We start from the raw sequence: 16807 nt of genomic DNA, 5'->3' as shown, positions 1-16807 counted from the left end.
AAAAGTTAGATCTATTGCTGATGAGGTTGCATTTGGCGGTGTGAAAGTTGGTTTCCCATTATTTATACATGTAAAATTGTTACTTACTTACTTACTTACTAACTTAATTGGCGCTTAACCGTCTAAACGGTTATGGCCGTCCAACAAGGCGCGCCAGTCGCTCCTTCGCTCCGCCAACCGGCGCCAATTGGTCACACCAAGGGAGTTTAAATCGTTTTCCACCTGGTCCTTCCAACGGAGTGGGGGCCGCCCTCTACCTCTGCTTCCATAGGCGGGTTCCGATAGAAACACTTTCTTGGCCGGAGCATCATCTTTCATTCGCATAACATGGCCTAGCCAGCGCAGCCGCTGCGTTTTAATTCTCTGGACTATGTTGATGTCTGCGTATAGCTCGTACAGCTCATCATTAAATCTTCTTCGGTACTCGCCATCGCCAACGCGTAGAGGTCCATAAATCTTTCGAAGAACTTTTCTCTCGAACACTCCCAAAGCCGCTTCATCTGCTGTTGTCATGGTCCATGCTTCTGCCCCATATAGCAGGACAGGTACGATAAGTGACTTGTAGAGTATGATTTTCGTTCGCCGAGAGAGGACTTTACTTTTCAATTGCCTACCTAGTCCAAAGTAGCATTTATTGGCAAGATTGATTCTTCGCTGGATTTCAGTGCTGATGTTGTTGCTAGTGTTGATGCTGGTTCCCAAATAAACGAAGTATTTTACTATTTCGAAATTATGGCTGCCAACAGTAGCGTGGTTGCCAAGGCGCATATGCGCTGACTCTTTGCTCGATGACAGCAGGTACTTCGTTTTGTCCTCATTCACCATCAAACCCATCTTTACCGCTTCTTTTTCCAGCTTGGAGTAAGCAGAACTAACAGCGCGGATGTTTAGGCCGATGATATCAATGTCATCAGCATATGCCAGTAATTGCTTACTGCTGTTTCTTCTAAAATGTCACCCTTTCGGTCGGCGACACTGTTGCCCCATGTCATTGATTTTGCATTAAAATCACCCAATATTAAAGAATTTTGTTGTTGTCTGTTCGCCCAAGTGAAAATAGTTTCGATTCTATTTTTGAATTGATTATTACTAATAGTTGGTGCTAGGTAAGTACAAATAATATTTAAGTTAGTTTTAAGATTAAGTGTTGTTATTCCTATTGTTTCGTCAGCTTTAATGTTGAGTATCGAAAATTTTATGTTTTTGTTAATATAAATTCCAACTCCGCCATATCCATCTGCTCTACATTTGCAAATAAATTTATAATTTTTAAAACTTGTACTTGCATTGTTTAGTATCCACGTCTCGCAGATAGCTGCAATGTCTATTTTGTTGTTTTCTAAATATATTTCTAGTAGCTCTTTGTTAGTATCTTTTTTTAAACTTTGGATATTATATTCAATTACCTTGAGTGCCATGATTGCAGTTTTTTAAAAGGGCTATGTCAGTGTTAATGTTGAATCTGTTGATATCGTTCCGAACCTTGTTCCAAAATTCTCTTACTGGTTGTAGGACGTCTTTTGTCCACTGAGAAATTTGCTTAGTTATTTCCTGATTAAGGTTGTTAATAAATTTTTCGTAGTTTGTAGATTGTGCTTGGGCATTTTTCTGAATGTAATTTATTCTGTCCTGTAGGGTGAATTTATTGGTTCTACTTGCTTCAGCGTTATTAGATAATGTTTTTGAATATGGCATATATATGTGTATTGACTTTGCGGCTTCAACATGGTTGTTGATGGTTTTAGTCTCAGTTGTAATCTTTGGGAATTCTTTGTTAAAGTTATGTATTTTCATTTCTGGTTTTTTATCAAACAAATGTGGGTATCTAGCTTTTATTTCTAACTTAGTCAGGTTTTCAGCAATCATTGCTTTTTTGATTGCATACTCTTTTTCTCTGGCTGGGCAGGTTTTAGCTATTGCAACATGTTCCTGGCCATAGTTTGCACTTTAGTGTTTGTACAGTTTGTACTGTTTTTGTTTTCGTGATATTCTGCGCATTTATAACACGTTTGTTGTTGTTGTTTGCAGTGCATAGCAAAATGTCCATATCTATAACATTTGTAGCACGGTGGTACCATTATATAATGTTTTACTGTAACTCTAGTTGATGCGAAAACGACGTATTTTGGTAGCACATTGCCTTTCAATATAATTTTAACCCTTTCCGTGGGTTTTTTTAATATTCCTTTGGTCCCTTTAACGGTCTTTGGATTTTTATTATTGGAATGTCTGATTTTATGAATTCATTCAGTTCTTCATCTGTTATGTCTACAGGAATATCATAGATTATACCTGCTTTTGAGGTTAGGTGCTCTAGTATTTTTGCCTCGTAGCCATTTTCTTTAAATCTGGGGTGGCTTTTGATGTCTTTTGCTGCTTTTGCACTTTTTGCGACTATTTTACAACGTCCAAATCCAACTTTGCTCACATCTATGTTGGTTATACCTAGCTTCGTGCAAAGCATGGCTAAAGTCACATTGTTTATAGGTTTTTTTTCGTTTTTGTCAATATAAACTATAAATGGACCCTTATGGTCTTCTCCGCATTCTAGTGTATTTTCTTGTATGTCTACTGGTTTCTCCTTTACCTTACCATTTTATTGCTCGGATTCCATTGAATCATCCATAATTTTGTTCGATTTATCTTCAGATGGTTTTTTTTAGTCTCCGACTCCAATTTGTCTCTGTTGCCCCTCTTTTTCTTTCTTTTTTGGGGAGTTCATCTCCTGTATCACTATCCATTTTAAATATTCGCTTTCCTTTCTCTTTTTGCTCAGTTTCCACACCCCATTGCAATTTAATTTTATTAAAAAGAAGATTTTTCTTTATTAATTTTAATTTCCAAAAAGGCGCGTCTTTATGCTTCGATAACCGATATCACAATTTTGACATTGATTTCTATAAGGTAGGTGTGATCAGCTGTTTTATCTGGTTATGGCTTTATGGTTATAAGTCACCATTAATTCGCCCTTAAAATTTATATTCAAATATACATACATAGGTTTGGGTATGGCAATTGCAAAAACGATAGAAAATTTTAACAAATTTATATTTTTGTTCCGTATAGAAAACTTTTGGCAGTAAAATATAAAACTTTCTACGTTTTTTTGATTTTTAGAGAGAGAGAATACTCTAGAATTTCTTATTTCGTAACCAAAGCCTTTATGTAGATCCGTGTAAAGGGCCAACTAATGGTGACTTATAACCATAAAGCCATAACCAGATATACGGCGGATCGAACCTACCTTATGGAAATCAATGTAATCGATTAATGGTGCTATACCATAACGCTAACGTCATAACCCACAAATCACACACAGAAGATTGCGCATTCACGAGTTCAAAATTACTTCGTTCTGCGCATCTACGTCACACTTGACTGCTTGAGCGAATGAAAGAAAGAAAGAAAAACACAAGAGCTAAAGGAAAATGACGTAAAAATTGCCCATAAAAAACAGCCGATCTTTTGTTTACATGCGCAATGCGCAATCTTGTATGTGTGATTTGTGGCCAATACCATACCATAGGCAACCAATTGGTTTTTGGTTTCTCGCCATATCCATAACCTAAAAATATTTGAGTTGGTGAATTTAATAACTTTTTGTAGATTTTCTTCATTGTTTTGGATACGTTATGACTAAGAGACTTATTTTTTGTGGAATATGTTTGTAATTTGCGTTTTCCTAATTTTTATGAAATTTTCACGATTTTTAGGTTAAGGCACTATTAATCGATCACATTGGAGATGGTTATGGATATGGGTATGGTTACGACTATGGCGTTAGAGTTAAGTAAGTTTAATTTGGTTTTAACGTTACAGTTTGCCGTAATCGAACCACAGCCAGATATTAAAATTGAGTTAATTGGTAACCATACCAAAATCAAATGTTGGTAGCACTGCACGCCTTCGTTTGCGGCGAAACAGCGAATAGAATTTGGTTGTCGGTTGTCAACGCTGTTTGTGCTTAATTATTTCTTAAATTTTTTATTTCCGATTAAATTTTTTCACAAATTTTCGTGTCTTGCTTAACAAATATTAAACATAAGTCCTTATTCAATACGTAGCATCGTATTGCATTTAAAATTAAAGTGCAATTAATCGCAAAGCAAAATATTTTATGATACAAAAATGAACTAAAATTAGTGAAAAGAACCTGATTTTACGGGTTTTTCAAGCAGCAACTAATGTGTGCAAATAGAAAACAAAAATTAAGTTTTTCGGCAAATACTATAGAATGGCTAAGCGGTAATTTTACATGAACAACGAAATAAAATAAAGATTTTAGTGGCTTTCCCGAACAATTTGCTTCAATTAAATGGTTCTGAAGGGTTATATTTAAAGTCTGCGCAATGAATATGTATTTTTAAGACTCCGACACATGTTCAAAAGGCCCTTCATCTTCTTCAGTAGCAAATTTTCGTCCTTCCGCTTAAAACAAATATACAATTATAAGAATGCACATATTAAATGAAATATAAGATAGGTGCGCTGCCGCCACTACGGAGAATATTAAGCTAATACAATATATTAACATATATATCAACAAGTGTATACACACATATTTATAACCTTAATATAAATATTTAGTATTACCTTGGCAAAGTGTTGGAATGGCTACAAAACATAATTCAAATAGAATTACAAATAGTTCACATGCGGAGCACATAATATTTTGAATAGTAAACAACTTTAAATAAATACGCCATCCCATGCATATGTAGATATGTAAGTTATAGTTAAATTGCTACTTAAAAATTGTTTACCTCATGAGTATGCCCTCAATTGGCGGATTAGTACACACAAGTACATTGAATGTTATTGTTTTTTTTTTTATCCATATAACTGTTAGAGTATCGAGGCTCAAAGAATTGATCAGGTCAAGTACATAATTAAAGAAAACACTGCAGAAAATAGTTGTCCAGCTTTAATTCACCTTAGGTTGCCCTATGCAGTTGTTGTTGTAGTTGTATCGATAAAGACACTCCCCGAAAGCCTCGGGCTGTAATGTGGCCATATATATCGTTCCCGAGATGGTCGGGCTAGCACCTTAATGGAGCTGTGTTACCGGATCTGTATTCGGCAAAGGACCATAACATCGATAATACTTCCCAAAGCATTCGGAGAGAAACCTTATCGCAACAACAAGGCCTTGGGGGGGGGGGGGGGGGTTTATTTATGTTGATGGTCCTTTGCCGGGTGCAGATCCGGTAGCAAGCACCATTAAGGAACTATCCCAGCCATCTCGGGAACGATTTGGTATGACCACATGAAAAGCCAGAGTCTCGGCTGTTAACGAAACAAGATTCGCCACGGGTAGGTGATGTTGTAGAAGCCATGTATTGCGCTGGCAACCTCTTGAAAGAGTTGCGCTACAAAACCCCTAGAATCAATTTGGTATTTTAGTCGCCTCTTACTACAGGCATACCTGTCGCGGGTATATTCTAAGCCCCTCACCCACCGGAACCAGACTGTTCGATTTCCATTGCCACCGAGCTTGCAGCCGCGCCTCACCTTAAATTCAGAGCCGCAACAAAATCCTCAATTCACTCGCTTGGCGAAAAGACAACGAAAATCCGATTTAATACTCATAAAGCATTTGGTCAGCCGCTTGTGTGTTACGCATCTCGGATTTGGGCACCGAGTTTGAAAAAAAAAAACACAAACAGGAGGAGACTGCAGGGCTGTCAAAACACTGTACTCAGAACTGCAACGAGGTGATTTTTTATGACCCCAGATCAAATGATAGAAAAGAAATTCTGCGTAGTTTCTGTTGAATTCCCAGAAACTTTGGCATCCTAACACAACGGATGGATGAGCTTTGCAACAGAATAAACGGCTACCTCCCTGATCTCTCCAGTTTTTTCACCTCGCGAAACCTGGCATAATCACCGACTAATCCCGCTTCCCAAGGCAGTCGGTTTTATGTTACGGAGCGACTCGGGATTTTTCCCGACCAAGGACTGTCATTTCAGTGTGACCCCATTTAATTTGTTTCGTCCCTCCCACAAATTGTCATCCTCCCAGCAGCTCCTTGCAGCAGGACTGCTACATATTCTCTTACTCCGGGAAGGTATCGAACCCAATCCGGGTCCGTCTCCTGACCCCGGTCCTGAGAAATGGTTTTGCTGCATTTGCCAGAAAAGAACCTTTTTAGGACGGTCATACTCTGTTCAGTGTGTCTCGTGCAAGGGATGGTTGCATCGGACAGGTTGTTTTGGGCTTGATCCCAAAAGCCGACGTCCACGTAACTTTTATAAATCTTTTGTGGCTCCTTGCTGCTCACGCCCAAGGGCGTCCCGTAGTCTACGCCTAAGCGCCCCTCCACTACCTTCCAGCAGCCTCGCTGCTCAGCAAGCCACAACAAGTACCCGCTGCTGCTCGCGCCCCACGGCGCCAACAACTCAAACAGCTGATACCACTCATAACTACTACCTTCGTAGTAGAGCTGGTAGCAATGCTGAGCAACAGCCCCTGCCCCCGTCTTCTTCTCCCCCCTCTTTTCTGGCAGCAATCGTGCAGGTCAGGTCAGGGAAACAGACTCTTAGTCCCTACCTCCGTTTGCACCGTCTGCCAGCACAGAATATATAGGTTTGCGACATCCGCTCAATGCAGCTCCTGCCTTGGGTGGTGCCACTTTCCTAGATGTTCTGGTCTCCGCGACGGCAACCCCTCGACGGGTTTCATCGCGCCATGTTGCCAGGTCGCAAACCCAAATCATCCGGGTACACCAATGCTTGCCCAAGGGCGCACAGTCCCAAGGCCACAACAGCAATTGCGTCCTGGCCTTCCACAACCTAGGCGTAGTCACCCGTCACTTACCCCTAGAGTGGCGGTGTCACCCCTCATGCACTTCAGAATTCTGCAGTTAAACTGTAATGGACTAACTGGGAAGATTACGGAGATAGTCGATTTCATGAAGCGGCACAACATCCGCATTGCTGCGATTCAAGAGACTAAACTCACAGCAAGATCTGCATTGCAGACCTGCTCTGGGTATAATGTCCACAGGAAGGACCGCGAGAGCGGAAATGGAAGCGGCCTCGCGTTTATTATACACCACCCTGTGCAATATCATATATTTGATCCTGGCATCGACCGCAGGGATAATGTCTTAGAACGTCAAGGCCTATCTGTCCGGTCAGGCGATGCAAATCTAGAAATCATCAACATCTACATCCCTCCTGTCAACTGTTGCCCCAGTGGATACCGCCCTAAAATCGAGGCCTTACTCACTGGCAACAATCGCATTATCTTAGGCGATTTCAATGCTCATCACGACCTATGGCATTCAAACTTGCGGGCGGACAGTAGGGGTGAGATGTTGGCGGATCAAATAGAAGAAACGACGTTCTGCACAATAAACGGAGACGCCCCCACACGTATGGTAGGAAGCTGTCATAGCTCGCCAGATATCTCAATCGTGAGTGCAGAACTCGTAAACTGCGTCAACTGGCAGCCGATGGTAACATTGGCATCCGACCACCTGCCCATACTTATTTCGTTCGAGCGTACCGCCGACTTCATCGTCACCGAAAAACGCACTTTCATAAACTTCAAAAAAAAGGAAAGTGGGAAGAATATAAATCTGCAACAGACAGCAGCTTTGCTGCCCTCCCTATCCCGACTGATGCCCGCCAAGGGGAGCGTGCCTTCCGTAAGGTCATTGAATCCGCCTCGGCACATTTCATTCCCGCCGGGAGAATTCCCGAAATCCGGCCCTACTTCCCGGCGGAGGCCGCGAGCTTAGTGAGGGAACGCGACCTTATAAGACATCTTGATCCAGGCGACCCCCAAATAAAGGATATAAACCAACGCATCAGATTGCTTGTGGACGAACACAAGCGGGCGAAATGGGAAGAGCACTTAAGAGGTTGTAACCTCTCTACCAGTGTAGGTAAACTTTGGTCCACCGTAAAGTCCCTATCGAATCCGACTAAGCACAAAGACAAAGTTTCCATCGCCTTTGGCGATAAGGTGCTGTCGGATGCGGAAAAATGCGCGAGCGCTTTCTGCCGACAATATATAATGCATCCTACGGTCGACAAAGATAGACGGAGAGCCAATAGACACGCACATAAACACAAATTCAGCGCGTCACCAATCACCATCACCGCTAGAGAGGTTGAGGACGCCATTGGTCGCGCTAAACCATCCAAAGCAGTGGGCCCAGACGGCATAGCCATGCCGATGCTTAAAAACCTAGGGAAAGAGGGTTTCAAATATTTAGCGCACGTCTTCAACCTGTGTCTCTCCACCTTTGCAATACCCGAGAAATGGAAAATGGCCAAGGTGGTCCCGCTACTAAAGCCTGGGAAACCAGCTAACGTAGGTGAGTCATATCGTCCGATATCTCTCCTATCGCCAGTAGCAAAGACGCTTGAAGCCATTTTGCTCCCTTATTTCCAAGCACATTTGCAGCTAGCCCCTCATCAGCATAGCTTCAGAAAACTCTATAGCACTACCTCTGCGCTAAATGTCATTAGCACCCAGATAAATTGCGGTTTGAATCAATACCCCCACCATAGAGGAGTACTCGTAGCGCTAGACCTATCAAAAGCCTTTGATACGGTCAACCATGGCTCATTACTGCAAGACCTGGAAGGGTCTACCCTTCCCCCATGTCTTAAAAGGTGGACCGCACATTATCTGGGTGGTCGGCAGGCATCGGTGCAATTCAGAAACGAAGCATCAAAACCAAGGAGAATTAAACAAGGGGTGCCACAGGGTGGTGTCCTATCCCCAATTTTGTTTAATTTCTACATATCTAAGCTACCTTCACCACCGGAAGGAGTCACAATCGTTTCCTACGCCGATGACTGCACAATAATGGTCACAGGCCCAGGCCCAGAGATCGATGAGCTATGCAATAAAATAAACGGCTATCTCCCTGATCTCTCCAGTTTTTTCGCCTCGCGAAACCTGGCATTGTCACCGACTAAATCTTCCGCGACCTTATTTACAACATGGACGTCCCAAATGTCGACCATTTTGAACATCCACGTCGATGGCACTACGCTACCGACTGTCTTACACCCCAAAATCTTGGGTGTAACGTTTTATCAGGATCTACATTTTGGTGAGCACGCAGCCGCAATTGTTCCGAGAATTCAGAGCCGTTATAAAATCCTCAAATCCCTTACTGGCAGTACTTGGGGAAAAGACAAAGAAACGCTCATTACCACATATAAAACAATTGGCCAGCCGATTTCGTGCTACGCGTCCCCTATATGGTCGCCAAGCCTAAAAATTACACACTGGAAGAAGCTACAGGCCTGCCAAAATACTGCTCTCATCAATCGCCACGGGCAGTCTTCTTATGTCCCCAGAACACCATCTACATAATGAGGCGAGAATACTCCCCATCAGGGAGAGAAATGAGATGCTAACCAAACAGTTCCTGTTGAATACCCAGAAACCTGTGCATCCCAACAGACATCTGGTTGATGAACCAGCACCGCCTAGGGGCTTAAGGAGTCATCTCCGTAAGCATTTTGAGGAAATACGCACCTGAGAACCCAGCCGTATGAAGCGAAAAAACACTAGCAGGTCGTTGGTGAACTCCACAAACAGGCTTCGGACCGTTATGCCGGGAATTGCCCGGTGAATCCTGTACTCAAAGAAAAGTATCCAAAACTCGCGGAAGAGGAACGCATACTCCCCAGGGAAACGCGTGTCACTCTTGCTCAACTTCGTTCTGGATACTGTAACAGGTTAAACTCTTACCTATCCAGAATCAAACCCGACATACAAAATATATGCCCCGCCTGCAATGTGTCCTCACATGACACCAACCATCTCTTTAATTGTAATGTGGAACCAACGCCTCTAACACCGCTTTCCTTATGGTCCACCCCTGTTTAAACAGCAAGTTTCCTTGGACTTCAGTTAGGGGATATTGATGACAATTTGTGATCGGTCGCGGCTGTTAGGTGGGGCGAAGCACTGCTACAACAACAACAACAACCGACTAAATCCTCCGCGACCTTATTTACAACATGGACGTCCCAAATGACCATTTGAACATCTACGTCGATGGCATTACGCTACCGACTGTCCCTCTAGGGTGTGACGTTTGATCAGGATCTACATTTTGGTGAGCACGTAGCCGCCATTGTTCCGAAAATCCTGAGTCGTAATAAAATCCTCAAATCCCTTGCTGGCACTACTTCGGGAAAAGACAAAGAAACGCTCATTACCACATATAAAACAATTGGCCAGCCGATTGCGTGCTACGCGTCCCCTATATGGTCGCCAAGCCTAAAAATTACCCACTGGAAGAAGCTACAGGCCTGCCAAAATACTGCTCTCATCAATCGCCACGGGCTGTATTCTTATGTCCCCAGAACACCATCTACATAATGAGCCGAGAATACTCCCCATCAGGGAGAGAAATGAGATGCTAACCAAACAGTTCCTGTTGAATACCCAGAAACCTGGGCATCCCAACAGACATCTGATTGATGAGCCAACAGCTCCTAGGGTCTTAAGGAGTCATCTCTGTAAGCATTTTGAGAAAATACAGCACCTGAGAACTCAGCCGTATGAAGCAAAAAACACAAGCAGGTCCTTGGTGAACTCCACAAACAGGCGTCAGACCTTTATGCAAGGAATTGCCCGGTGAATCCAGTACACAAAGAACAGTACCCAAAACTTGCGGAAGAGGATCGCATACTCTCCAGGGAAACGCGAGTCACTCTAGCTCAACTTCGTTCTGGATACTGTAACAGGTTGAAACTTACCTATCCAGAATCAACCCCGACATACAAAATGTATGCCTCGCTTGCAATGTGTCCCCACATGACACCAACCATCTCTTTAATTGTAATGTGGAACCAACGCCTCTAACACCCTTTTCATAATGATCCACCCTTGTTGAAACAGCAACTTTTCTTGGACACCCGTTGCAGGATATTAATGACAATTTGTGGTCGGTCGCAGCTGTTACGTGGGGCGAAGCGCTGCTACAACAATAACAACAACAACAACACAACGGATTAAGTTGGCCTCCTTTGGGGTTATATAAGGAACATCTCCGTAATAATAAGGACCTGAGCCGCATCCACATTCAATCGGCAAATTAATATTTTCGAAATTCACAATAGCGGAAACATTATAATAGGTTAAACTTCTATTAATCCAGAATCAACCCCGACATGCTTTGCATGTAATGCGTTCTCACATGACGTCAACCATCTTTTCAATTGTAATGTGGATCCTACGCTTATAATAGCTATGTCTCTATTGGATGAGGCGTATCACTGCTAAAAGAAGCAGACCATCCGTATCCGATAAAGGACTTTCAACACATCACATCGATTGAACTTACAAAAATATTCAATAAATACGTGGTAACAAGCAATAACCGCGTAAGCCCTATTCTTTTACACACAGTGCACCAGCGGATCAAGGAGCTAGAAATTTCACCGGGCAAGCGAGCTAGTGCCAAGAGATGGAATTCCATCAAAGCTGTAGGTTGTTACATTAGTGGTCAATATACCCGCCGAAGTTATCGAAGTGCCCTTCATTCCCTGCAATTGACCTTTGGATATCAAAAAGAGGCTTTTTCATATAAACATCTCGCATATCCTATCAGTACCGAATCAATATGAACTTTGCTAACAAATACTCACTGTTCCGAAGAGAGTCGGGATGACGACCCAAAACACCCCCAGTGGGTTAAAGGGCTTAGAATACACCCGCTGCAGGCATGCTTGTCGTAAGAGGCCACTAAAATATCGAAATGATTCAAGGGGTTGCCAGCTCAGCTTAAAGCTTCTCCAACCCAATTGTCAACCTCAGCGACCCGAGGTGAATCCTGTTTCTTTAGCAGCCGAGGCTTTGCAAAACCAAGCGCCTCATGGAACTAGGGGGTGTGGCAGGATGAATGTTGAATGTGGTCATATTTAATTGTTCCCGAGATGGTCGGCCTTGCACCTTAATGGTGCTTGTTGCCGGAATGTAGCGGATCTATATCCCGAAAAGGAACATCAACATCGATAACACTACCCAAAACCTTCAGGGAGTTTCTTTATCGCTGCAACAAAAACAACGATACAAAAGGGTAGCTCTTCTTATCCGGCTTAGGAAAACTCGACTCGCTTGAAAAACTTTTAGAATTACGGTTCCAATAAGAACAACAAAAATCCATTCGCCACATAGAACTCATTTCGGACAATGATGAACTTTGTTTTCTCTACTAAAACATAACTCATGTGGCATAGTCATATTCATTGTGTAAATGTTTGCACAGGGCGTAAAAAAACTTTAATCAACCCATGCCAACGGCTTAGAACTCAACAATTTAGTCATAGCTAATGCTAAATTTTCGCTGCAGTTGAGTATATTTCCCGTTCGGTGATTTCTATTTCACTAATTCTGGCATTTCTGCTGTGCGATTGATTGCTTGACATTCTGAGTTTCCTTTTGTTTGCGTTAATTTTTTGGTGGCTTTTCGTAGTGCTTCGAATCGTTTCAATTAAATCCGTAGTCAAATGCAATTGGAGGTAATTATGGCATCGCAAAATCGCATATTTTTTGTGTCGAGCTTATCTGTCTATGTGGCAGCATATATGTTTAACTGGATGCAGACTTTGTGTGCCCGTGCTATTGGAAATTTTGAATATTTCAAATTTAATTAAAGTTAATTAATTCTAATTTTGCGTTATTGCATTTTTTCGATTCACAGATCGTGTAGCTTTGTGTGTTTAATTCTTAATAGAAATACCTGACATTAGTTTGCAGCCAAAATATCGATATTATACGGACTTTCTCATTCTACTCGAAATTTGTGGCATATACGATGTCTCGGTTGTTTTTGGTAAAAATCTAGAACAAACGTCGACTGCTAATACGCGTCCAATAATATCAGGAGAAGTGTTAAGCGGCAGGCTTTGTATCAGTATCATTAATTCGAAGGCGGAAAAAAAATATTGCGTCTATCAAAAAATACGAAAAACCGAAAAATTACACCGGACCTCCTAAACCAGGGTGATATTCGTTGTATTTTTGCACAGAACACTTTTCGGCGCGTCGTTTAACACCGCTTTCTATATTTTTGGGAGCTTATCACCCATTCCTTGTTATAGAGATCTTTGCCTTGCAGCCTTCAACAACCGTCTTCAAGTCGACATGGTTTATACGGATTTCTCCAAAGCGTTTGATAAAGTAGGTCATCAAATCTTGATATCCAAACTGGCCAGATTGGGCTTTCACTCTATATTTTTGTCTTGGATTAAGTCCTACCTTCACTCACGCAAATGTGTAGTTGTTGTTGACAATACTCACGCCAAGCCTTTTATTGCATCCTCAGGAGTACCCCAAGGCAGCATTTTGGGGCCACTGCTTTTTGTAATTTTTATTAATGACATTTCAGCCTGCTTTCAGCATTCCCACTTTTTGCTGTACGCTGATGATCTGAAGGTGTTTACAACTGTTTCTACTCCTTCTGATTCAGAAAATATTCAGTCTGATCTGAACAACGTTGCTGATTGGTGCCGTAATAATAATCTGCCTTTAAATATTGGTAAGTGCTTTCACGTAACCTTCTCTAAGTCTCGTGGCACAATTTCCACTTCATAATATATTGACGGCTCTCGTCTATCCACACGTACTGAGATTTCTGACTTAGGCGTAGTGTTCGACTCGCAGTTTTCGTTTACCACTCACATAACCTCGATAATGCTAAATCCTATTCGGTTTTGGCTTTTATTCGGCGATTTAGCTCTGACTTAACAGATCCTTATACTCTTAAGTTGCTGTTTACGTCTCTCGTACGCTCTAAGTTGGAATATGCTTGCTTTATCTGGAGGCCTTATCATGACTGCCATATCAAAAGGCTCGAGCGAGTCCAAAAAGTCTTTTTATGGTTTGGCCTGCGGTCTCTGAACTTTTCTGAGCCGATTCCCTCTTATAATGCCAGATGTGCACTCATTAGCCTTCAATCACTTCAAAGTAGGAGGACCATTCTTTCTCTTACTTTTGTCTATGGTATTATTAATGCTGTGATTGATTCACCACGTTTACTCGAGAGTATTTGTCTCCATATCCCCCCTAGATCACTTCGAAATTGGGATATGTTTTATATTGATTGCGCCCGGACCCTCTATGCCTCTAACGCTCCCATTTTTAGAGCACTGAGGGAGTTCAATACTATCTCAAATTCTTTGGCCATTGACTTTTCTTTGCCAAAGACCACCTTCAAATCTTTGTTGAGTGTAATAATTTTTTGATTGTATTGCTAAGGTCTGTATTTTTAAGTACAAACTCAAGTAGTCTGTAAGAACATTAGACTATTTTTGAAATTAAATTAAATAAATAATAAATAAATAAAAAAAAGACCTAAAAAAATATCGGTTTTTAGCGCTTGCATTTGTAACGATTTATAAATAAAAAAAATTATTTTCGAGCCTGCGAAATTTCATTTTTCTTTACTTTTTTTCGACTTTGATTTTTAAGTGTTTTTTCATGACCTACAAAAAAACATTTTCATATTTATACCCTATCCGACCCAAAAATGTCCACTAAAAAATCTTAAAAATTAAAGTAGAAAAAAAAAATCAAAAAAATGAAATTTCACAGGCTCGAAAATTGTTTTTTTTTTGGGGTGTGCGTAGTGGAACTTTTTTTCCTGAGCCCAAATCCAATCAAAAATCGATGGCGCAATGTCGGTTAATAAATCGACCCAGTCTAATGTACATATATAAGAAGCTACTTACTTACTTAATTGGCGCTTAACCGTCTAAACGGTTATGGCCGTCCAACAAGTCGCGCCAGTCGCTCCTTCGCTCCGCCAACCGGCGCCAATTGGTCAGGCCAAGGGAGTTTAAATCGCTTTCCACCTGGTCCTTCCAACGGAGTGGGGGCCGCCCTCTACCTCTGCTTCCATAGGCGGGTTCCGATAGAAACACTTTCTTGGCCGGAGCATCATCATTCATTCGCATAACATGGCCTAGCCAGCGCAACCGCTGTGTTTTAATTCGCTGGACTATGTTGATGTCTGCGTATAGCTCGTACAGCTCATCATTAAATCTTCTTCGGTACTCGCCATCGCCAACGCGTAGAGGTCCATAAATCTTTCGAAGAACTTTTCTCTCGAACACTCCCAAAGCCGCTTCATCTGCTGTTGTCATGGTCCATGCTTCTGCCCCATATAGCAGGACGGGTACGATAAGTGACTTGTAGAGTATGATTTTCGTTCGCCGAGAGAGGACTTTACTTTTCAATTGCCTACCTAGTCCAAAGTAGCATTTATTGGCAATATTGATTCTTCGCTGGATTTCAGTGCTGATGTTGTTGCTAGTGTTGATGCTGGTTCCCAAATAAACGAAGTCTTTTACTATTTCGAAATTATGACTGCCAACAGTAGCGTGGTTGCCAAGGCGCGTATGCGCTGACTCTTTGCTGGATGACAGCAGGTACTTCGTTTTGTCCTCATTCAGCATCAAACCCATCTTTACCGCTTCTTTTTCCAGTTTGGAGTAAGCAGAACTAACAGCGCGGGTGTTTAGGCCGATGATATCAATGTCATCAGCATATGCCAGTAATTGCACGCTTTTATAGTATATTGTTCCAGTGCGGTTAAGTTCTGCAGCTAGTATAATTTTCTCCAGCATCAAATTAAAGAAATCGCACGATAGGGGGTCACCCTGTCTGAAACCTCGTTTAGTTTCGAACGGCTCGGAGAGGTCCTTCCCAATTCTGACTGAGCTGATGGTGTTGCTCAACGTCATTTTGCACAGTCGTATAAGTTTTGCGGGGAAACCAAATTCAGACATAGCGGCATAAAGGCAGCTCCTTTTCGTGCTGTCGAAGGGGGCTTTAACGTCGACGAAGAGGTGGTGTGTGTCGATTCTCTTTGCACGGGTTTTTTCCAAGATTTGGCGCATTGTGAAAATCTGGTCGATGGTAGATTTACCAGGTCTGAAGCCGCACTGATAAGGTCCAATCAGCCGGTTCACGGTGGGCTTCAATCTTTCGCACAATACACTTGAAAGGACCTTATATGCGATATTAAGAAGGCTGATTCCACGATAGTTGGTGCATTTTGCAGTATCCCCCTTCTTGTGGACTGAGCAAAGAACACTTAGATTCCAACCGTCCGGCATGCACTCGTCCGCCCATATTTTGCTAAGAAGCTGCTGCATGCGCCTTACCAACTCCTCGCCGCCGTACTTGAATAGCTCCGCAGGCAATCCATCAGCGCCCACAGCCTTGTTGTTTTTCAATCTGGTTATTGCTATTCTAACTTCGTCATAATCGGGCGGGGGGACATATATTCCATCATCATCGATTGCGGGATCGGGTTCTTCATCTCTGCGCGGTGAATTGCTGCCTCCATTTGGGAGAGCAGAGAAGTATTCCCTCCATAATCTAAGCACTCTCTGGACATCAGTTACAAGGTCGCCGTTTTCATTCCTACAGGAGTTTGCCCTGGTCTTAAAACCTTCCGTCTGTCGCCGTATTTTTTGGTAGAATTTTCGGGCGTTATTCCTGGTGGCTAGCAGCTCAAGCTCCTCGCACCCACGCCTTTCTGCTTCTGCTTTTTTCTTCCTGAAAAGGCGTCTCGCTTCCTTTTCAACTCACGATAGCGTTCACACACTCCTCTTGTCGCGCTCACTTTTAACGTAGCCCTGTAGGCAGCGTCTTTTCTTTCGGTTGCAACGCGGCATTCTTCATCTACCAGTTGTTTTTTCGTGGCCGCCGGTAACCAATTTTTTCCTCGGCGGCAGTACGACGTGCTTTGGAGATATGCTCCCACTCCTGTATTCCTTCAGCATGAGTTGTGCTCTCAGAGAGCAGGTGTGAGAGT

General features: G+C 42.4%; 1 protein-coding gene across 1 annotated transcript in view; it reads left to right on the top strand.

Moving 5' to 3' along the window:
• Nucleotides 1-3949: 3949 nt before the first annotated feature.
• Nucleotides 3950-16807, top strand: part of Pkn (serine/threonine-protein kinase N) — a 278814-nt gene continuing 265956 nt past the window's right edge. The window contains exon 1 of the mRNA XM_067775179.1: nucleotides 3950-4245. The gene's annotated coding sequence lies outside the window, so the exon portion shown is untranslated. The remainder of the gene's footprint in view (nucleotides 4246-16807) is intronic.

This window comes from Eurosta solidaginis, chromosome 3, assembly GCF_040869045.1.
Source record: "Eurosta solidaginis isolate ZX-2024a chromosome 3, ASM4086904v1, whole genome shotgun sequence".
Classification (NCBI taxonomy): Eukaryota; Metazoa; Arthropoda; class Insecta; order Diptera; family Tephritidae; genus Eurosta; species Eurosta solidaginis.
Note: the sequence above shows the minus strand (reverse complement) of the source record. Positions and strands in the feature narration are given on the sequence as shown.